Source organism: Oncorhynchus masou, chromosome 10 (genome assembly GCF_036934945.1).
Source record: "Oncorhynchus masou masou isolate Uvic2021 chromosome 10, UVic_Omas_1.1, whole genome shotgun sequence".
NCBI classification, from domain to species: Eukaryota; Metazoa; Chordata; class Actinopteri; order Salmoniformes; family Salmonidae; genus Oncorhynchus; species Oncorhynchus masou.
The window spans coordinates 10897151-10921205 of NC_088221.1; the positions used below are offsets into that span (position 1 = coordinate 10897151).

The 24055-nt window shown below is 42.1% G+C and overlaps 1 protein-coding gene across 1 annotated transcript in view; it reads left to right on the forward strand.

The window, feature by feature from the left end:
- LOC135547126 (growth/differentiation factor 8) overlaps window positions 1-24055 on the forward strand; it is an 87511-nt gene that overhangs the window by 16972 nt on the left and 46484 nt on the right. The window contains exon 4 of the mRNA XM_064975829.1: window positions 23497-23575. The gene's annotated coding sequence lies outside the window, so the exon portion shown is untranslated. The remainder of the gene's footprint in view (window positions 1-23496; window positions 23576-24055) is intronic.

Genomic DNA, 24055 nt, shown 5'->3' on the forward strand with positions numbered 1-24055 from the left:
CCTCTGGTTCACTGACCACTGCCTGCCTTGACCTGTCTCTTTCCTGCCCCCGTTGGAATATTAAACCATTGTCAATTCGACGAGACTGCATCTGGGTCTTACCTTGATTCCTGATAGTAGTCATTTATTTGAATGGTAAATCTCTTGATAAACTGGGTAAATCAAGATGTAGCCTAGGCCTATTCACAATATACTGGTCAATGCATATTCAATAGGAGTGTATGCATGCATTGTGTTATTGAGCTTGTTTTGGTTGATTTCATGGAGCTACAGATGACAAACAATCAGTTTCCCTTCCATTTGGGACTGATCAAAGTTTACCTACAAAGCTGGAAGCTACCAGTATCATTTTGCGTTGTGAAGTGTTCTTGCCTGTATGGACATTGTTCTGTGAACAGTAAATAACAGTTTCAACATTTCTACATGCCATGTTGCATTATTCAAGTGTGTTAACTTCTGGGAGGCATGAGTGGGGAGCTAACATGATACAGCCCAGACTCCCGGTGCAGGATAAGTGGAGCAGGCATGGTGCGCTCGCGCTGTAAGGGGACAAAGACTGCACTGATTAACAGACTTCCCAGCCTCCCGGGCAGTGCAAGCTGTGCCACCAGAGATTCTGGGTACGAGCCCAGGCTCTGTTGCAGCCGGCTGCGACTGGGAGGTCCATGGGGCAACGCACAATTGGCCCAGCGTCGTCAGGGAGGGTTTGGCCGGCGGGATATCTGTCTCATCGCGCACTAGCGCTGGCTGGGCGCAGTGCACGCTAACCTGGTCGCCAGGTGTACAGCGTTTCCTTGGACACATTGGTGCGGCTGGCTTCCGGGTTGGATGTGCATTGGGTCAAGAAGCAGTGCGGCTAGGTTGGGTTGTGTTTCAGAGGATGCATGGCTCTTGACCTTCGCCTCTCCCGAGTCTGTATGGGAGTTGCAGCAATGAGACAAGACTGTAACTACTACCAATTGGGGAGAATATATATATATATTTTTAAAGGCACATTCTAGTAACAACAATTCTAGTACCGAAACGTTTTTCATGTTTTAGTATAAGAAAAGTACAGAAGTTTCGGTATACCGTGCAACAGTCGTAGCACATTGACTCTTTCCACTGTGTCCTATTGAAGTACACTAGCTAATGCAGAATTAGTATTTACAGCAAACAATAAAAAAATATATATATGCATGCCAGCAAAGCCAGAGCAATAAACAATACATTAATTGCACTATAACGTTGACAAACGGTCCCGACAAACTGTTTGGGCCTACATAAAGCTGTCCCAACACAGCTACACCTGGCTATCAGCGGAGCCTTGTCTGGAAGCAAAATAGTTAATTCAACCTCATTTACTGCTTTAAAAAAAACATGGCTGACTTGCTTAAAAACAAATGTGGTTTCGACTGACAAATGCCATAGTTTGTACATCTCAAAAGGGGACGATGAGCGGATAAGAGGCAATCAGTAATTTTGATTTAAGACATGAATGAGTGACCAGAGCTTCCGGTACTGTTGCCCCACCTCTGGTTCACTGACCACTGCCTGCCTTGACCTGTCTCTTTCCTGCCCCCGTTGGAATATTAAACCATTGTCAATTCGACGAGACTGCATCTGGGTCTTACCTTGATTCCTGATAGTAGTCATTCAATATAACTATTTGTTCAACACTTTTGAAATGTACATCGACAGGATTCAGAACATTGGCCGTTCTTACAGTTTTCTCCTTGTAAACCCAAGTCAGAACCGTAGGATAATAAGGGGGTATATAAGAAGACAGTAAAAGCTCTTAAAATATTCAATGATGACATTTCTCTAAAACAGGTTATAGGCTACATGTGAACCGCCAAGTCAGAACAGTAGGCAAAAATTAAGAGGGGAAAAGGGACCATATTATTAGGGTGAGGCACTTAGACTACTACACAACATACAGTGCCTTGCGAAAGTATTCGGCCCCCTTGAACTTTGCGACCTTTTGCCACATTTCAGGCTTCAAACATAAAGATATAAAACTGTATTTTTTTGTGAAGAATCAACAACAAGTGGGACACAATCATGAAGTGGAACGACATTTATTGGATATTTCAAACTTTTTTAACAAATCAAAAACTGAAAAATTAAGCGTGCAAAATTATTCAGCCCCCTTAAGTTAATATTTTGTAGCGCCACCTTTTGCTGCGATTACAGCTGTAAGTCGCTTGGGGTATGTCTCTATCAGTTTTGCACATCGAGAGACTGAAATTTTTTCCCATTCCTCCTTGCAAAACAGCTCGAGCTCAGTGAGGTTGGATGGACAGCATTTGTGAACAGCAGTTTTCAGTTCTTTCCACAGATTCTCGATTTGGATTCAGGTCTGGCCTTTGACTTGGCCATTCTAACACCTGGATATGTTTATTTTTGAACCATTCCATTGTAGATTTTGCTTTATGTTTTGGATCATTGTCTTGTTGGAAGACAAATCTCCGTCCCAGTCTCAGGTCTTTTGCAGACTCCATCAGGTTTTCTTCCAGAATGGTCCTGTATTTGGCTCCATCCATCTTCCCATCAATTTTAACCATCTTCCCTGTCCCTGCTGAAGAAAAGCAGGCCCAAACCTCAGCTGAGTCTCCCACCTCAGCTGTAGATCTCTGCAGTTCATCCAGAGTGATCATGGGCCTCTTGGCTGCATCTCTGATCAGTCTTCTCCTTGTATGAGCTGAAAGTTTAGAGGGACGGCCAGGTCTTGGTAGATTTGCAGTGGTCTGATACTCCTTCCATTTCAATATTATCGCTTGCACAGTGCTCCTTGGGATGTTTAAAGCTTGGGAAATCTTTTTGTATCCAAATCCGGGCTTAAAAACTTCTTCACAGCAGTATCTCGGACCTGCCTGGTGTGTTCCTTGTTCTTCATGATGCTCTCTGCGCTTTTAACGGATCTCTGAGACTATCACAGTGCAGGTGCATTTATACGGAGACTTGATTACACACAGGTGGATTGTATTTATCATATTAGTCATTTAGGTCAACATTGGATCATTCAGAGATCCTCACTGAACTTCTGGAGAGAGTTTGCTGCACTGAAAGTAAAGGGGCTGAATAATTTTGCACGCCCAATTTTTCAGTTTTTGATTTGTTAAAAAAGTTTGAAATATCCAATAAATGTCGTTCCACTTCATGATTGTGTCCCACTTGTTGTTGATTCTTCACAAAAAAATACAGTTTTATATCTTTATGTTTGAAGCCTGAAATGTGGCAAAAGGTCGCAAAGTTCAAGGGGGCCGAATACTTTCGCAAGGCACTGTACATGTAGTATTACTTTCTCAGCTACAATGTACATATTTCCCTGTCATCAAAGTCTGGCATTCTCTGGATTTATTGTGCATTTAAGACAACTGGCAACTCTGGGGGATAAAAAACAAAACAAGGTCCAAACATGATGACGTCAGTGATATTCAGGTCTGAGCTCTAAAAAGAGGCCCGAGATCTTGACTTACAATTCCGTGTTGGATGACTGTTCAAAAGTATTTTCCCAGTCGGAGCTCGTTTTTACCTGAGTTCCCCGTTGTCTTGAACTCACTGAAGTCAGATTTCCCAGTTACGAGTTTCAAGTTATTTTCAATCCAGTCCTGCTGGATTGACAGAATGGCCAATGTTTAATGTTTGTCCTTTTAAGCTTGCAAAAGAGACCCTTAAACCCAGACTTGGGACCACACACCCACTCCACTGAATAGCAGGCTAGTGATTGCTTTGCAATGCTTGCAGTTAGCCACTGATTCCTTCCAAACCACTCATTGTTGAATTTTCTATTTCCAACTTGTTGTGTAATGTTTGTCTAATGGCCAATGAGCACCGATACATTTTATCTATAATTTCTCTTCATTATTTGTCTTTGTGTGACAAGGATTTAAAAGGATTTGCCAGTAGATTGTCGACTTGATTCATAATGATGACTGCTAGCTAAGATTTTGAATGTATGAGGTTGACATGGTCAGTACAATCAAAGCTACTGTAGATATAACGTGATTTGACGTCATTTTTTTCTGCAGCCATTGATGTTTAGTCTTCTTGGTTGGGCACTTCTAATGTAACTCTATGGCAGCACCCAAGGGGCCTGAATTTTCTAGCTCTACCCTTAGATTGGGCAGTGACGTAGTGTCCCCATGAGTGACAGAACACTGAGCCAATCACGGCGGAACTAGAGAACATTACCAACCCCTACGCTCCGTATTTTCCACTAGCTGCCCCACCACCACAGAAAGCAATAAACTAGGCTGAAACACCTGCATTTTGGAGCTGACTTACTCAAGAATCCAAAAAAAGAGACCCAGTTTTTATGCATGGACTTGCCTGCAATGATCACCCTCAATTGCCAGTAATATCCCCATTCCAACAACTGTCACTCAAATTATGTCTACATTGGCCATTTGGCATTTCATAATCTAGCATTAAAGAGTCAGAGGATAGAGGAAGCAAAAAATTTAAACGAAATTGATCAGCAACTTGCGTGGTCTCCTGTTGATGATGATACACCAACGGCGTCTTAGGTTGATGCTCTACAGCATTTTACAATTGATCTGAATTTATGCTTGATGTTAGATAGAAGAAGCATAGTATTTCTGGCCTTGAATGTTTTCAGTACATCTGAAAGGTTTTCAACAGTTCTCTGGACATTTGTTAATTTACATTTTAATTAGGATGTGTATGGGCTGCTGATGGCTGCCAGACATTGTAGTCTATCAAATTAGGCACCATAGATGCCGTTCTTTCAAGACGACCAGACACTCTGGGATGGCTCGCATCTGGATGTTCAATTAATACATTACTGAGATCAAAAACAGTTCCCACTTCTGGGTCATGTACATAAGGGCACACAACGGAAATGGTTTTCCAACGAAAAATGAAAATGAACGTTTCTTATTGAAAGTAGTCACTCCCTGTTTCATAATGAAAGTAACCCACTTATATGGCTGTCTGATGGTGAGGTTTCAGAATGAGGATTTCACCTGCACCCTTCCAGTGAGACCATGCAAACAGCTGCTACCTGAGCTAGTCCTTTATCAGGACCTTCCTATCAGCGTTAGCACAGTAGCATGTGTCATAGAAGGGCTTACATACTGTACAGTGCCTACAGAAAGTATTTACACCCCTGGACTTTTTCCACATTTTGTTGTGTTAGCCTGAATTTATAGTAGATTAAATGTAGATGTTTTTTGTCACTGGCCTACACACAATACCCCATAATGTGGAATTAAAGTGGAATTATGTTTTTAGACATTTTTACAAATTAAAAATGAAAAGCTGAAATGTGTCAATAAGTATTCAACCACTTTATATTGGCCTGCCTAAATATGTTCAGGAGTAACAATTTGATTTACAAGTTGCATGGACTCACCGTGTGTGCAATAATAGTGGTTAACATGATTTTTTTCAATGACTACCTCATCTCTGTACTCCACACATGCAATTATCTGCATGGCTCTCAGTCGAGCATTGAATTTCAAATACAGATTCAACCACATGCATCGCAAAGAAGGGCACCGATTGGTAGGTGGGTAAAAAAAAAAAAAGTAGACATTGAATATCCCTTTGAGCATGGCAAAGTTAGGATGGTGTATCAATACACCCAGTCTCTACAAAGATACAGACTTCCTTCCTAACCCAGTTGCAGAAGAGGAAGGAAACCACTCAGGGATTTCACCAAGAGGCCTATAGTCTTTAAAACAGTTATATTTATTGAAAATATATTGCAAGACCTGAAAATGGTTGTCTAGCAATGATCAATGACAAATTTGACAGAGCTTAAAGAATAATGGGCAAATTTTGTACAGTCCAGGTGTGGAAAGCTCTTGGAGACTCACAGCTGTAATCGCTGCCAAACGTACATCTACAAAGTAATGAGTCAGGGGTGCAAATATTTATGTAAATTATAAATGTCTTAACATGGATGTCAATTATGGCAGCCCCCGCTCCTCTTTGATTCAGAGGGGTTGGGTTAAATGCGGAAGCAACATTTCAGTTGAATGCCTTCAGGTGTACAGGTTGTACTAGGTATCCCCCTTTATTTCATTATATTTTTACTTTGTCATTATGAGGTATTGTGTGTAGATGGGTGAGAATTTTTGCTTTGTAATTTCAGAAAATGTCCATAATATATCTGCCGCTAATAGTGGAATAATATTGTTTCACAGTATTACTTACCCACCAGTGTTGTGATGGCTGTGATATTCGAATATTGATTTCTCCCGCCAAAGCTGCACCTGTTGTCAAACCGGAAAAGCTGTTCTGACTTTGTGGCTGTGTTATCTAGTGGAAATCCCTAATTTCCTGGTTGCTAACGCTGCTGGGTTTTTCCAGGCTCAACATTTTCCCGTGTGTATTAATGGTCCACCACCCAGAGAACATCCAGCCAACTTTACACAACTGTGGGATGCATTGGAGTCAACATGGTCCAGCATCCCTGTGGAACGCTTTCGACAACTTGTAGAGTCCATGCCCCGACGAATTGAGGCTGTTCTGAGGGCAAAAGTGTGTGCAAATCAATATTACGAAGGTGTTCCTAATGTTTTGTTCACTCAGTGTATATTATGGGTATTTTCTGAAGGCTGTAACACAACAAAATGTGGAATAAGTCAACGACAGCTGCATATGCGTACTAGCCAATACTTACAGTGCATTCGTAAAGTATTCAGACCCCTTCACTTTTTCCACATTTTGTTACGTTACAGCGATATTCTACAATTAGGGGGAAACAATATTTTTCATTCATCAATCTACACACAATACCCCAGAATGACATAGCAGGGTTTTGGCAAATTTATACAAATCTGAAATATCACATTTACATAAGACTCTTTACTCAGTACTTTGTCGAAGCACCTTTGGCAGCGATTACAGCATTGAGTCCTCTTGGGCGTGATGCTACAAACTTGGCACAACTGTATTTGGGGAGTTTCTCCCATTCTTCTCTGCAGATCCTCTCAAGCTCTGTCAAGTTGGATGGGAAGCGTTAAATGCACAGCTATTTTCAGGTCAAGGACATTCAGAGACTTGTCCCGAAGACACTGTTGCGTTGTCTTGGCTGTGTGCATAGGGTCATTGTCCTGTTGGAAGGTGAACCTTTGCCCCAGTCTGAAGTCCTGAGTGCTCTGGAGCAGGTTTTCATCAAGGATCTCTCTGTACTTTGCTCCATTCATCTTTCCCTGTACCTCCTGCTGAAAAACATCCCCACAACATAATGCTGCCACCACCATGCTTCACCGTAGGGATGGTGACAGGTTTCCTCCATGCATGAGTCTTGGCATTCAGGCCAAAGAATTCAATCTTGGTTTCATCAGACCTGAGAATCTGGTTTCTTAAGGTCTGAGAGTCTTTAGGTGCTCCAAGCAGGTGTCATGTGCCTTTTACTAAGGAGTGGCTTCTGTCTGGCACTCTACCATAAAGGCCTGATTGGTGGAATGCTGCAGAGATGTTTGTCCTCCTGGAAGGTTATCCAATGTCCACAGAGGAACTCTGGAGCTCTGTCAGAGGGACCATTGGGTTATTGGTCACCTCCCTGATCAAGTTGTAGGCCCTTCTCCCACGATTGCTCAGTTTGGCCAGGCGACCAGCTCTAGGTAGAGTCTTGGTGGTTCCAATCTTCTTCCATTTAGGAATGATGGAGGCCACTGTGTTCTTGGGGACCTTCAATGCTGCAGACATGTTTTGGTACCCTTCCACAGATCTATGCCTCGACACATTCCTGTCTCGGAGATCTACACACAATTCCTTTGACCTCCATGGCTTGGTTTTTGCTCTGACATGCACTGTCAACTGTGGGATCTTATATACACAGGTGTGTGCCTTTCCAAATCATGTCCAATCAATTGAATTCACCACAGATGGACTCCAAGTTGTAGAAACATCTCAAGGATGATCAATGGAAACAGGATGCACTGGAGCTCAATTTCAAGTCTCATAGCAAAGGCTATCAATACTTATGTAAATAAGATATTTCTGTTTTTAATTTTTTTATATACATTTGCAAAAACAATCTTTACCTGTTTTCGCTTTGGGGTATTGAGGGGGAAAAAATAATTTAATCCATCTCAGAATGAGGCTGTAATGAGGCTGTAACAAAATGTGGAAAAAGTCCAGGGGTCTGAATACCTTCCGAATGCACTGTATTAGCTGGAAGTGGAAGCCAAAGTATTGTTGTCCATTAGTTTACTCCAATTAGGGGAGGGGTAGTAGGGTTAGGGGAAAATAATAAATAAATAAAATACATTTTAAAAACTATACATTTAAAATAATATATTTACATATCTCAAGTTGAGAGGGAGTGTGCAATTGACATGCTGACTGCAGGAATGTCCACCAGAGCTTTTGCCAGAGAATGTAATGTTAATTTCTTTACCATGAGCCGCCTCCAACGGTGTTTTAGTTTATTTGGCAGTACGTCCAGCCGGCCTCACAACCGCAGACCACGTGTAACCATGCCAGCCCAGTACCTCCGCATTTGGCTTCTTCACCTGTACGATCGTCTGACACCAGCCCCCTGACAGCTGATGAAACTGTGGGTTTGCTCAACTGAAGAATTTCTGCACAAACTGTCTCGGGGAAGCATCTGCATGCTCGTTGTCCTCACCAAGGTCTTGACCTGAATGCAGTTTGGCGTTGTAACCGACTTCAGTGGGCAAATGCTCACCTTTGATGGCCGCTGGCATGTTGGAGAATTGTTCTCTTTACGGATGAATCCCTGTTTCAACTGTACCGGTAGAATGGCATCGTGTGGGCAAGTGGTTCGCTGATGTCAACATTGTGAAAAGAGTGTCCCATGGTGGCGCTTATTGTAGGGGCAGGCATAAGCTATGGACAATTAACACAATTGCATTTTGTCGATGGCAATTTGAATGCATAGATACTGTGACGAGATCCTAAGGCCCGTTGTTGTGCCATTCATTCGCCGCCTTCACCTCATGTTTCAGCATAATAATGTACAGCCCCATGTCGCAAGGATCTGCACACAATTCCTGGAAGTTGAAAATGTCCCAGTCACCCATTGGGTATGTTTTGGATGCTCTGGAGTGACTTGTACGACAGTGTTCCAGCCCCCCCCCCCCCCCCCCAATAAATAGCAACTTCACACAGCCATTGAAGAGGAGTGGGACAACATTCTACAGGCCACAAGCAACAGCCTGATCAACTCTGTGCGACGGAGATGTTGGGCTGCGTGAGGCAAAGGGTGGTCATAACAACTGGTTTTCTGATCCACGCCCCTACTTTTTTTAAAGGTATCTGTGACTGACAGATGCATATCTGTATACCCAGTCATGTGAAATCCATATATTAGGGCCTAATGAATTTATTTCTAGACTGATTTCTTTATATGAATTGTAACCCAGAAAAATATTTTGAAATTGTTTCATGTGTTAATATATTTGATCAGTGTAGCATTCATTAGTCCAACAGTTGCAAACGAGAGTTTATATTGGACGAATTCAGGTATGTTTATCCCCGTTCTGTTTGCTTCCGTTTTAAGAAATGTTTTTCAACAGAATCCGCGGAATGAATACACCCCCGATCATAAGCAAATTCAGATCACTTTCATAGCAGCCACATACAAACAGCATGATCATTTTGTGCTTTGTATAATTTGCCTCTTTGCGCTCTCCTTCTCATCTTTTCCCTTAGATTGTGGACTTCAGTGCACAACATATCAGGTGTCTGTGACTAGTGCTGTTACAGTGATTGTTATTTCCACACCGGCGGTCACAAGTCATGAAGGCAGTCAAATGACTGTTTAGTCACTAATTAGTCTTCTCGAATCTCTGATGCTGCTGATGGCCATTAGTAGCTTACCAAACTTGCTAACTCTAGGGTAATGCAAGGCCTCTTTCATAATCATGTGAAATGTCAGTTGCTATGGAAATGCTGGGATGTGTTTTTCAATGATGTAATTATGACGCAACATTGACGGTGATACGATATGGATTACAATGATCATCATGACTATTAAGGATATATACACTACAAGTTACACACATACATAGACACTCAACCATGCAAATTATTTATTTGGACAGCACACACACTATAGGCAAGGGAATAAAGGCAAGGGAATAAAACAAATATTGCTAGAACATATTTCTTGAATTCGAAATATCAGACATTTGAAAGCTCTAATTTTGACCGTCATAATACCTCTGATGGCAGTAACCTTACAAGCACTAATTAAGGTCAATTTGGACTGAGAATGATATCTAGTTATGGTAAGGGGTGAAATAAGACATAAGTATAGCCAGTTATAATTGTAACGGTTTAGCAGATTATAAAATAGATCAGTCTTTACATGGCTAACAGAAAAGGAACAAAAACATATACTGTTTACAGGAAACCCACTCTACATCCTTAGATGAAGTTGGTGGAAAAAGGAATGGGGTGGAGAAATAATTGTCTGTCATGGACAAAGGAACTCAAAAGGTGTGATTTTAATTAACAAAATGTTTTACTTTTTACACATACAAGAACACACACATACATGTAATAGTGTTAGACATGCACACAGCTATTAGGGAACTATGGAGGGATCGGGCTCACGTTTTTTGGCCTGGTGGTAGATCGGTCAACATACCCTTGAGCAGGGCATTGACCCTGGATGCTTCTGTATCGCTCTGAATGGGAATCTGTTGGATGACTGGTATGATGTAGTTGTTGAGCTGCTTCACCGCAAGTATATTGTATGTTTTGAATATTCAATAAAAAATACAAAACATATATTTTTAAGTATCTGAATGTGCAAAAGGTCAGGAATGATTTGCAAGGAAGGTGAATCTTTGTAATATGAAAATGGATTAAAAAAAATACTTGGCTCATTAATCTATTTGGTCCAAATCAGGATGATCCATACTTCTTCGAAAATATTTATACCAATTTCTTGAACTTACAGGCAACAAATGATCAAATCATTATGGTAGGAGTGTTAAGTATTGGTAGGAGTGGTAGGAGTGTTACAAAGCAGTTTCTGGCAAAAGAGACAATACTTACAAGGGAAATGCATGAACTAATAGTACAGGTAGATAGCAATAAAAACGATACGACAGAGATACAAAATAAGTTAGAGGAGTTAAAAAAAGAACTTGAACTTATTCAAGAACGATCAATCTAATGTAATCTATTACAAATTATAAAGCAAACTGGATGGAATATGGAGAAAAATTCACAAAAGTCTTCCCGAATCTCCAATACAGGAAGGCTAACAAAAATAACTAGCAGAAACTCATTACTGAAGACATCTATGATTCTCCGAATTATATTTTTAAAAAGGAAGCTGAATATTTTAGGCAATGTTGTCTTTTCCGTCTCGGTAAGGAATTATTTCCAAATAATATAACAAATGGAAAATTTAACAAATTGCACTGATCTTTGTGTACAAGGCCAAATTACAGAGGAAGAATATTTTGAGGCTATTAAATCCTTTCAGTCTGGAAAAACCACAGGGCTTGTTGGCATACCAGTAGCGGTAAATCAAGCCTTTTTGATATACGTAAAGCTCTATTGTTAGATTGTTTTAACTACTCCTATAGACATGATAGTCTGTCAGGTACTCAGCAGGAAGGTCTGATTTCTCTATTATTAAAACAAGACCCAGGTGGAAAATATAAAGATCCAGTCTATTTAAAAACTTAAATGTTGTGATGCAAAAATACTACCGAAATGGTATTTATAGCAGATTTTGAAAAGACATTTGATAAAATAAGACTGTACTTTATTTATAAATGCCTGGATTTTTTTCAATTTCTGTGATTCTCTTATAAAATGGGTAAAAATAATGTATAGCAACCCCAGGTGTAAGATAGTAACGGCTACTTCTCAGAGTTTTGAATTGTCGAGGAGTTAAACAAGGGTGTCCGCAGTCACCATATCTATTCGTTATGGCCATCGAAATGATAGCTATTAAAATCAGATCCAATAACAACATTAGAGAATTAGAAATCCAAGGTTAAAAAACAAAGGTGTCCATTGATGTTAATGACTCAAGTTTTATATTAAGTCCGCAAGCTAGATCCCTGCAATGTCTCAATGAAGATAGGTTTTAGTCCAGAGAGTACAGAAAAGTTAATTATGAGAAGTGTACAATATTGCAACTTTAAAAATACAACTTTTACATTACCTTGAGGTTTACCTATAAAATTGGCTGATGGTGACCTACTTGGTATTCATATCACAAAATATATAAATAAGCTTTCAACAATTAATTTCAATAGAAAACTTAGACAAGATCCTGCAACCATTGATCGCTAAATACCTGTCTATTGATCTAAAATTGCCCCTAGAAATAGTACTGTTAGGTTGACCCTAGAAATAGTACTATTAGGAGATCTGGACAGAGCGGGTCAGTCAATTACTAATATACTAATACTCTTAGTAAAAGTATTTATCTTCAACTCGCAACCTGGATTCTATTCGATTAGATAGATTGAAATTGTACGTTAAACATCACAGCATAGTTGAAAGATATGTGTTGCGTAGAAATCCAAAGAGGGTGGCCAGCAGAGATAGGTGGGATGGGCTGAGAGAAGCTGAGGGTTGGGATGTGGAATTCGAGACAAGTGGGAGTGGAGTTGCTTGTGGGAGATAGAATGATGGTCAAAGATAAAAGTACAAAATAAAGTCAAAATAAAACATACTTTTTATTATGTTTGAATGACACTGTTTTTACAGCTAATGCCAGTTTGTCTGAGGCTGATGCCGTGCAGGTGTTTGTACACATGCATATACACACACTCTCATTCAAATAAATGCATACAGGAACACACACACGTAATCGTGCCAGACGTGCACACGAACATATAAAGTTGGCATTGCTGTTATGATTTTAGTTGTCCTTGATGTCCTTTGCGTTGTTGTTAGCTGTTTACTTCTGTCTTTTTCTCTTTTCTCTTTAGTTAATTCTTGGGGGTGGGGATAAAATTTAATTGTATTTGTAATTTATTTTTTTCTTCTTGGGGGGGCTGTGGGAGCGGTCTCGGATGGTTGAGGGACCGCTATTGGGAAACTGTGGGGGGATCTTGGAGGGTTCAGGTTCACGTTTTTTTGTCCTGGTGGGAGATCTGTCAATGTGCCCTTGAGCAGGGCATTGACCCTGGATGCTTCTGTGTGTCGCTCTGAATGATAGTCTGCTGGATGACTGGTGTGGTGTAGTTGTTGAGCAGCTTCACTGCAAGTATATTGTATATTTTGGATATCCAATAAAAAAGCTTGCTCATTGCCTGGTAGTCAGCACTCTATTGTCCCTCTAATCACTCTGACATCAATGTAATTGAAAATCTATTGAAAATCTACTGACCCCTGCCTGCCTTGACCTATTGCCTGCCCCTGTTGGATTATTAAACCATTATTAATTCGACATTGTCTGCATCTGTGTCTTACCTTCATACCTGATAATACGTGATGGAGATCCATGTGAGGTGAGAGGTGCTTCGGAGCAAGCAGCACTCAGGGAGAAGGGAATTATCATTATTATATTCAACCCAAGGGCACAATTGACACTGGCCGCAAAAGGCCAGATTTTTTTAGGGGGCATTACGGCCACACAAAGGGGATGCCACTGGGAAATTTGAGGCATTATCAAGTGCTTGTCAAATTGTGAATGAGAGACTGATGAAGTATGTACAGCCTGCGCAAAAAAACAAAGCAGAGTTCATGCCTTTCATGAGACTTTTTTCAAATCATCATTCGTCGCACCATGCAGCCTTACAATGTATTAAAAATCAAAACATGTAGAACAACTAAAGTTACATTAATAACTCTAAATGAAGCATATAGGTGTACCTATTTCTTTGTTAACCGCTCAACACAGAATATCCTCGTGTGCGTACTACCTCAAAATATCATAACCGCTAACCGCTACATACAGCCTACATCCTTGTCACCATATTAGGTAATGTCATAGTCAACATAGCTACTAGAGCTAAAGCGCTAGTTAACCCGCTACAATCATACAGTACAGTCAGCAAGCAGTTTAGCAGTTACACCGGCAGGCCCCGGTGGCAATAAATTAATAAAACCAAAAGCTGACCTTGACTTGGAAGAGTTCCAGTGTTGGATAGCCATAACCAGCCAGCTAGCTAACATTGTGTCCCTCTCTGTTTGAGCCTGTTGTTTGTGTAGGCTAAACTGAATTTTCTAGCTCAGTGAAAGTGAAAAAATACAACGAAATATAGCTGTCTCTCTCTCTCTCTTACTTCTCATTCATTTTTAAGGAAATTAATTTGTTCAAAACTGTTCAACTATTGTCTTTCTCTCTATTTGAGTCAAACACATTGATGCACTGCAGTGCAAGCTAGCTATAGCTTATGATTTCAGTACCTGATTCATTCTCTGATCCTTTGATTGGGTGGACATGTCAGTTCATGCTGAAAGAGCTCTGATAGGTTGGAGGACGTACTCCGGATGTTGTCATAATTACTGTGTAAGTCTATGGAAAAGGGTGAGAACTGTGAGTCTCCTAGGTTTTGTATTGAAGCCAATGTACCCAGAGGAGGACGGAAACTAGCTGTCCTCTGGCTACACCATGGTTCTACCCTACAGGGTGCTGTTGAGGCTACTGTAGACCTTAATTGAAAAACAGTGTGTTTTTAATCAATTGATTAGTGACATGAATATATTTAGTATAGTTTTATCTAAAAAGGATAACTTTTTAAATGTTCCCCACATTTTCTTTTAGAATGAAATTCACTGAGGATGGTTCTCCTCTTCCTGTTCTGAGGAGCCTCCAGTGATATAATTGAGAATACCCCAGAGACCCCTGATGAAGCTGTAAAATGTTAAGTATGAAATGTGATATGCCTGGGCTATACTGTATATTTGACTAGTTGTTTGACAAGTCCAATGTTCCAGTAATCCAGATAACCTGAACGTGTACTTAGGTGGTCGGTGGTACCCGTAGATCATATTATTCCTTTACTTTTATGGGTATGATTTCATCTTATGAAATGCTAAATTAAATGCTCCCCTTTCATGCTCCTTCATTCCGACCAGCAGTTCCCATTGCTATAAAAAGGTGAGAGATATACAGCCTCAGATTCCATCCTGAGAATAATTCTCTGTAAACCTATGTGCAGGGAATCTGCTTTTCCACTCCAGTCTCCAGAGCCTGCACAGCCATGTCAATGGGTGGTATTTTCCACTTTGGAGAAAAGGCTGCTTATTGCCAGCAAGATAGACAACTCATATTCCATCCATTTGAGATGTTTAATGGCTTCTCGATATCTCTGGTGTCCTGATCTGATAGGAATGTCTCACAGAACCTAACATGAACAGAATGTCCTTTGACGAGCATTTACACACACAACACTTCACAAAGTCTTACCCTTCAGATTCAATCAAAATGTAATCTGAACTTCATTAAATATAAATTCATACAGTTTCATGCAAGTTAGTCAAATATGTTGAAGTCCCTAACTACAAGCGCATTTTTCTATATAAATCAACCATCAGTTCGACAGGAATCACTCGACGACTCAGACCTTGAGCAGAATGTGATTGATTTGACTTGCTGCAAGGATGCAAATTGGAATGTATTGGGAGGAGCGGAGGTATTGACACAACCATGACACTCATCTCCGCTGACAGCCCAACACACCTACAGTAAAGGACACAGTCACCATTTCCGGCTGCCGGGCACCAATGACCCTTATCTGAGGTGACCTGTCCAGGGCAGTTTAATCAACTATTTATAGCTCTGTTTTCCTTACCAAGGTCCCTCCCCGCTCTCTTTATTTCCTCAAAAACATTGTTATTCTACTCCTTTATTTCTCTAGAAAGATCTCCTGTACAGCATGTCCTAATTTCATTAAAAAAATGAATGGGCAGCCACCCTCCTTGTACTTGTCCCCAATGTGGCCTTTCACACCCCGCCTCAGCTCTGGGGTAGTTGTCTGTTGCAGCCAATGCGTGTCAATGAGGGGCTCTCACTAAGTCACATCAGTGCTACATATCTTCCAGTTAACACTGCAGTGACGTCTGTTCATTCTGTTGATGTTTAGTCTGCATGGCTGTTGGTCACACAACCCCCAGGTGAACCCCGGGTGGTTGGGGTCGTCTTTGGTTTGTTTTGGCTTCATGTTTATTGTTGTTACTGCCAGCTGCCTGTCTGTCTGTAGTCACGGAGGTACTGCAGACCAGACGCTCCTTCACAGACATCAACGCAGAGCAGGTGCTGCTGTGCTGTGTGCACATCCACAGACGTATAAATCACCTATCCACATCATGTAACCTTTTCCACATTTTGTTACGTTACAGGCTTATTATAAAATGTATTAAATGTTTTTTTTCACTCATCAATCTACACACAATTCCACATAATGACAAACATAAACTGGTTTTAAGAAAATGATACTCATTTATTTTAAATAAAACAATGAAATATCATAAGTATTCAGACTCATTACTCAGTACTTTGTTGAAGCACCTTTGGCAGCGATTACAGTCTCAAGTCTTCTTGGGTATGACGAAATAAGCTTGGCACGCCTGTATTTGGGGAGTTTCTCCCATTCTTCTCTGCAGATCCTCTCAAGCCTCTGTCAGGTTGGATGGGGAGCATTGTTGCACAACTATTTTCAGGTCTCTCCAGAGATGTTTGATCGGGTTCAAGTCTGGGCTATGGCTGGGCCACTGAAGGACATTCAGAGACTTGTCCCGAAGCCACTCCTGCATTGTCTTGGCTGTGTGCTTATGGTCGTTGTCCTGTTGGAAGGTGAACCTTCACCCCAGTCTGAGGTCCTTAGCGCTCTGGAGCAGGTTTTCATCAACTACCTACAGTTGAAGTCGGAAGTTTACATACACTTAGGTTGGAGTCATTAAAACTCGTTTTTCATCCATTCCACATATTTCTTGTCAACAAGCTATAGTTTTGGCAAGTCGGTTAGGACATCTACTTTGTGCATGACACAAGTCATTTTTCCAACAATTGTTTACAGACAGATTATTTCACTTATAATTCACTGTCACAATTCCAGTGGGTCAGACGTTTACATACACTAAGTTGACTGTGCCTTTAAACAGTTTGGAAAATTCCAGAAAATTATGTAATGGCTTTGGAAGCATATGATAGGCTAAATGAGATCACTTGAGTCAATTGGAGGTGTACTTGTGGATTTATTTCAAGGCCTACCTTCAGACTCAGTGCCTCTTTGCTTGAGATCATGTGAAAATCAAATGAAATCAGCTAAGACCTCAAAAAAAATGTTGTAGTCCTCCACAAGTCTGGTTCATCCTTGGGAGCAATTTCCAAATGCCCGAAGGTACCACGTTCATCTGTACAAACAATAGTACGCAAGTATAAACACCATGGGACCACGCAGCCGTCATACCGCTCAGGAGGAGACGCATTCTGTCTCCTAGAGATGAACGTACTTTGGTGGGAAAAGTGCAAATCAATCCCAGAACAACATCAAAGGACCTTGTGAAGATGCTGGAGGAAACGGGTGCAAAATTATCTATATCCAGAGTATAACAAGTCCTATATCAACATAACCTGAAAGGCAGCTCAGCAAGGAAGAAACCACTGCTCCAAAACCGCCATAAAAAAGCCAGACTACGCTTTGCAAATGCACACGGGGACAAATATGGTACTTTTTGGAGAATTGTCCTCTGGTCGATGAAACAAAAATAGAACTGTTTGGCCATAATGACCATTGTTATGTTTGGAGAAAAAACGGAGATGCTTGCAAGCCGAAGAACACCAACCCAACCGTGACGTACAGGGGTGGCAGCATCATGTTGTGGGGGTGCTTTGCTGCAGGAGGGACTGGTGCACTTCACAAAATAGATGGCATCATGAGGCAGGAAAGTTATGTGGATATACAGTGCCTTGCGAAAGTATTCGGCCCCCTTGAACTTTGCGACCTTTTGCCACATTTCAGGCTTCAAACATAAAGATATAAAACTGTATTTTTTTGTGAAGAATCAACAACAAGTGGGACACAATCATGAAGTGGAACGACATTTATTGGATATTTCAAACTTTTTTAACAAATCAAAAACTGAAAAATTGGGCGTGCAAAATTATTCAGCCCCTTTACTTTCAGTGCAGCAAACTCTCTCCAGAAGTTCAGTGAGGATCTCTGAATGATCCAATGTTGACCTAAATGACTAATGATGATAAATACAATCCACCTGTGTGTAATCAAGTCTCCGTATAAATGCACCTGCACTGTGATAGTCTCAGAGGTCCGTTAAAAGCGCAGAGAGCATCATGAAGAACAAGGAACACACCAGGCAGGTCCGAGATACTGTTGTGAAGAAGTTTAAAGCCGGATTTGGATACAAAAAGATTTCCCAAGCTTTAAACATCCCAAGGAGCACTGTGCAAGCGATAATATTGAAATGGAAGGAGTATCAGACCACTGCAAATCTACCAAGACCTGGCCGTCCCTCTAAACTTTCAGCTCATACAAGGAGAAGACTGAGGCCCATGATCACTCTGTATGAACTGCAGAGATCTACAGCTGAGGTGGGAGACTCTGTCCATAGGACAACAATCAGTCGTATATTGCAGAAATCTGGCCTTTATGGAAGAGTGGCAAGAAGAAAGCCATTTCTTAAAGATATCCATAAAAAGTGTCGTTTAAAGTTTGCCACAAGCCACCTGGGAGACACACCAAACAAATTGAACATTTTGGCAACAATGCAAAACGTTATGTTTGGCGTAAAAGCAACACAGCTCATCACTCTGAACACACCATCCCCACTGTCAAACATGGTGGTGGCAGCATCATGGTTTGGGCCTGCTTTTCTTCAGCTGGGACAGGGAAGATGGTTAAAATTGATGGGAAGATGGATGGAGCCAAATACAGGACCATTCTGGAAGAAAACCTGATGGAGTCTTCAAAAGACCTGAGACTGGGACGGAGATTTGTCTTCCAACAAGACAATGATCCAAAACATAAAGCAAAATCTACAATGGAATGGTTCAAAAATAAACATTTACATTTACATTTAAGTCATTTAGCAGACGCTCTTATCCAGAGCGACTTACAAATTGGTGAATTCACCTTCTGACATCCAGTGGAACAGCCACTTTACAATAGTGCATCTAAATCATTAAGGGGGGGGTGGTGAGAAGGATTACTTATCCTATCCTAGGTATTCCTTGAAGAGGTGGGGTTTCAGGTGTCTCCGGAAGGTGGTGATTGACTCCGCTGTCCTGGCGTCGTGAGGGAGTTTGTTCCACCATTGGGGGGCCAGAGCAGCGAACAGTTTTGACTGGGCTGAGCGGGAACTGTACTTCCTCAATGGTAGGGAGGCGAGCAGGCCAGAGGTGGATGAACGCAGTGCCCTTGCTTGGGTGTAGGGCCTGATCAGAGCCTGGAGGTACTGCGGTGCCGTTCCCCTCACAGCTCCGTAGGCAAGCACCATGGTCTTGTAGCGGATGCGAGCTTCAACTGGAAGCCAGTGGAGAGAGCGGAGGAGCGGGGTGACGTGAGAGAACTTGGGAAGGTTGAACACCAGACGGGCTGCGGCGTTCTGGATGAGTTGTAGGGGTTTAATGGCACAGGCAGGGAGCCCAGCCAACAGCGAGTTGCAGTAATCCAGACGGGAGATGACAAGTGCCTGGATTAGGACCTGCGCCGCTTCCTGTGTGAGGCAGGGTCGTACTCTGCGGATGTTGTAGAGCATGAACCTACAGGAACGGGCCACCGCCATGATGTTGGTTGAGAACGACAGGGTGTTGTCCAGGATCACGCCAAGGTTCTTAGCGCTCTGGGAGGAGGACACAATGGAGTTGTCAACCGTGATGGCGAGATCATGGAACGGGCAGTCCTTCCCCGGGAGGAAGAGCAGCTCCGTCTTGCCGAGGTTCAGCTTGAGGTGGTGATCCGTCATCCACACTGATATGTCTGCCAGACATGCAGAGATGCGATTCGCCACCTGGTCATCAGAAGGGGAAAGGAGAAGATTAATTGTGTGTCGTCTGCATAGCAATGATAGGAGAGACCATGTGAGGTTATGACAGAGCCAAGTGACTTGGTGTATAGCGAGAATAGGAGAGGGCCTAGAACAGAGCCCTGGGGGACACCAGTGGTGAGAGCGCGTGGCGAGGAGACAGATTCTCGCCACGCCACCTGGTAGGAGCGACCTGTCAGGTAGGACGCAATCCAAGCGTGGGCCGCGCCGGAGATGCCCAACTCGGAGAGGGTGGAGAGGAGGATCTGATGGTTCACAGTATCGAAGGCAGCCGATAGGTCTAGAAGGATGAGAGCAGAGGAGAGAGAGTTAGCTTTAGCAGTGCGGAGCGCCTCCGTGATGCAGAGAAGAGCAGTCTCAGTTGAATGACTAGTCTTGAAACCTGACTGATTTGGATCAAGAAGGTCATTCTGAGAGAGATAGCGGGAGAGCTGGCCAAGGACGGCACGTTCAAGAGTTTTGGAGAGAAAAGAAAGAAGGGATACTGGTCTGTAGTTGTTGACATCGGAGGGATCGAGTGTAGGTTTTTTCAGAAGGGGTGCAACTCTCGCTCTCTTGAAGACGGAAGGGACGTAGCCAGCGGTCAGGGATGAGTTGATGAGCGAGGTGAGGTAAGGGAGAAGGTCCCCGGAAATGGTCTGGAGAAGAGAGGAGGGGATAGGGTCGAGCGGGCAGGTTGTTGGGCGGCCGGCCGTCACAAGAAGCGAGATTTCATCTGGAGAGAGAGGGGAGAAAGAGGTCAGAGCACAGGGTAGGGCAGTGTGAGCAGAACCAGCGGTGTCGTTTGACTTAGCAAACGAGGATCCAGGTGTTAGAATGGCCAAGTCAAAGTCCAGACCTGAATCCAATTGAGAATCTGTGGAAAGAACTGAAAACTGCTGTTCACAAATGCTCTCCATCCAACCTCACTGAGCTCGAGCTATTTTGCAAGGAGGAATGGGAAAAAAATTCAGTCTCTCGATGTGCAAAACTGATAGAGACATACCCCAAGCGACTTACAGCTGTAATCGCAGCAAAAGGTGGCGCTACAAAGTATTAACTTAAGGGGGCTGAATAATTTTGCACGCCCAATTTTCAGTTTTTGATTTGTTAAAAAAGTTTGAAATATCCAATAAATGTCGTTCCACTTCATGATTGTGTCCCACTTGTTGTTGATTCTTCACAAAAAATACAGTTTTATATCTTTATGTTTGAAGCCTGAAATGTTGCAAAAGGTCGCAAAGTTCAAGGGGGCCGAATACTTTGCTGAAGGACAGCAAACTCAAGGTATTGGAGTGGCTATTACAAAACCCTGACCTCAATCCTATTGAACACTTGTGGGCAGAACTGAAAAGGTATGTGCGAGTAAGGAGGCCTTACAAACCTGACTCAGTTACACCAGCTCAGGAGGAAGGGGGAATGGGCCAAAAGTCACCTAACTTATTGTGGGAAGCTTGTGGAAGGCTACCCGAAACATTTGACCCAAGTTAAACAATTTAAAAGCAATGCTACCAAATACTAATTGAGTGTTTGTAAACTTCTGATCCACTGGAAATGTGATGAAAGAAAAAAGCTGAAATAAATCATTGTCTCTACTAGTATTCTGACATTTCACATTCTTAAAATAATGTGGTGATCCTAACTGACCTAAGACAGGGAATTCTTACTAGGATTAAATTTCAGGAATTGTGAAAAAACTGAGTTTAAATGTATTTGGCTAAGGTGTATGTAAACCTCCGACTTCAACTGTATCTGTAATTTGCTCCGTTCAACTTCACCTTGATCCTGACTAGTCTCCCAGTCCCTCCCACTGAAAAACATCCCCATAGCATGATGCTGCCACCACCATGCTAGGGATTGGGCCAAGTTTCCTTTAGACGTGATGTTTGGCATTCAGGCCAAAGAATTCCATCTTGGTTTCATCAGACCAGAGAATCTTGTTTCTCATGGTCTGAGAGTCTTTGGGTGCCTTTTGGCAAACTCCAAGCAGGTGTCATGTGCCTTTTACTAAGGACTGGCTTCCGTCTGGCGCTCTACCATAAAGACCTGATTGGTGGAATGCTGCAGTGATGGTTGTCCTTCTGGAAGGTTCTACCATCACCATAGACAAGCTCTGTCAGAGGGACCATCGGGTTCTTGGTCATCACCCTGACCAAGGCCCTTCTCCCCAATTGGCCTATTATAGCTCTAGGAAGAGTCTTGGTGGTTCCAAACTTCTTCTAGTTAAGAATGATTGAGGCCAATATGTTCTTGGGGACCTTCAATGCTGCAGACATTTTTTGGTACCCTTCTCCAGATCTGTGCCTCGACACAATCCTGTCTTGGAGCTCTACGGACAATTCCTTCGAACCTCATGGCTTGGTTTTTGCTCTGACATGCACTGTCAACTGTGGGACCTTATATAGATAGGTGTGTGTGCGCCCTTTCAAATCATGTCCAATCAATTGAATTTACCACGGGTGGACTCCAATAAAGTTGTAGAAAGATCTCAAGGATGATCACTGGAAACAGGATGCACCTGAGCTAAATTTTTCAGTTTTTTATTTTTAATACATTTGCAAACATTTCTTAAAACCTTGTTTTCGCTTTGTCGTTATATGGTATTGTGCGTAGACTGACTTTTTATTTACTCCATTTTAGAATAAGGCAGTAACGTAACCAAATGTGGAAAAAGTCAAGGGGTCTGAATACTTTCCGAAGGCACTGTATGTTAACAAAGTTCTGCTCTTTTACACTGATTACTTATAGAGGGAAAACTTCTATAAAATGTGCTCGTGTTGACGGCAGTTTCCATTTGGAAAAGGACCTTTGCAACCATTTTCAATCAGACGGGTTTACATCTTTCGTGCCATCTTCAATCAAAAACAGTTTGCTTGATAAGTCTATAGAGCATTTTAATATATCAGGCCTCGTGTTTTTTTTTTCAGCAGTCAGACGCTAATATTCTGCTTCCACTGTGCCACAGGGCTCCTTGAAGGGACATGGCTGCTACAGACCAGGACAGGGTGTGATAATGTTAGTGTGTCTACAATATCTAGTCTGATCATATCAGATTCTCCACTGTACTATGCCGCCCTGCCATTGGTGCTTGACTTTGGGTGAACTTGAGTTTTAAAATTTTTTGCACTGTGTGTGTGTGTGAGAGAAAGGGAGAGACAGAGGCTGTTTCCACGGTAACGATGCAGTCCTTGCCTTGTCTTGGACACACCATTTGGTGTGCCGCTATGGCAGCAAAGGGATGCTCAGCCTTTCCTCCTGGTTAACCTTCACCCTTCTTCCTATTACACTGTGTGGCTCGTTAAACACACACACACACACACACACACAAAGGGCTTAACATGGCCTCTGCCTCAGTCTGCATTTACAATCTGTTACATACCTTTCCATCAGTCACATCACTCATATCTAGCGATGGATCTTTGTATGGCCCTCTCTTTACCTTTCTTTCTCTTAGGTCTTTCTCATCTTCTTTCTATCATCTTTTCTCTCTTTCTCTCTCTTGCCCATTTCTCTCTTTCCCAATTCCCTCATTAATAATTTCCCCATCATTATCTTCCCTTATATTACTCACACTAACCCTTTCTTCCCCTCTCTCTCCCTCAGGGTGTGGGCCTCTCAGTCCACGGGAGGTTTCGGGTGGCTACTGAGAAGACTCTGTTCGCCATGCCGGAGACGGCAATCGGTAAGACACTGTGCCGGCATCGACCCCTGCCCTCCCCCGAGGTCCATGTTTGGCTCATGTTATTGTGATTGTGTGTATTTTCACCTTGCTTGGCACAGTCACTTCAGTGCATTAATAATAAATGGGCCATGCAGACATAGCAAGAAGAGCATCCTCCTCAGTCAGATATGAACAGGCCGAGCAGGGTGACACATACACAGAAACATACACAGCTGTTTCTCTGCGGTTGCCTAATGTTTTACAAAGGCTTCACATGGCATGATGTGACAATTAAACCTTAAATGTTTTATGTAAACATTTAAAAAATAGTTTGTTGACCGCTTAGCCTGAATAGATGGTCACACTTCTTTCAGATGACAGAGTCATTTGTTTTTTTAAATCTGAACACCTAGCTAATTACGCAATAGCCTGTTACCTGTTTAGGTCAATATATGTCTGATTTGTTCAAACTACAGTAAGTATGGGTATTTAAAATGAGAA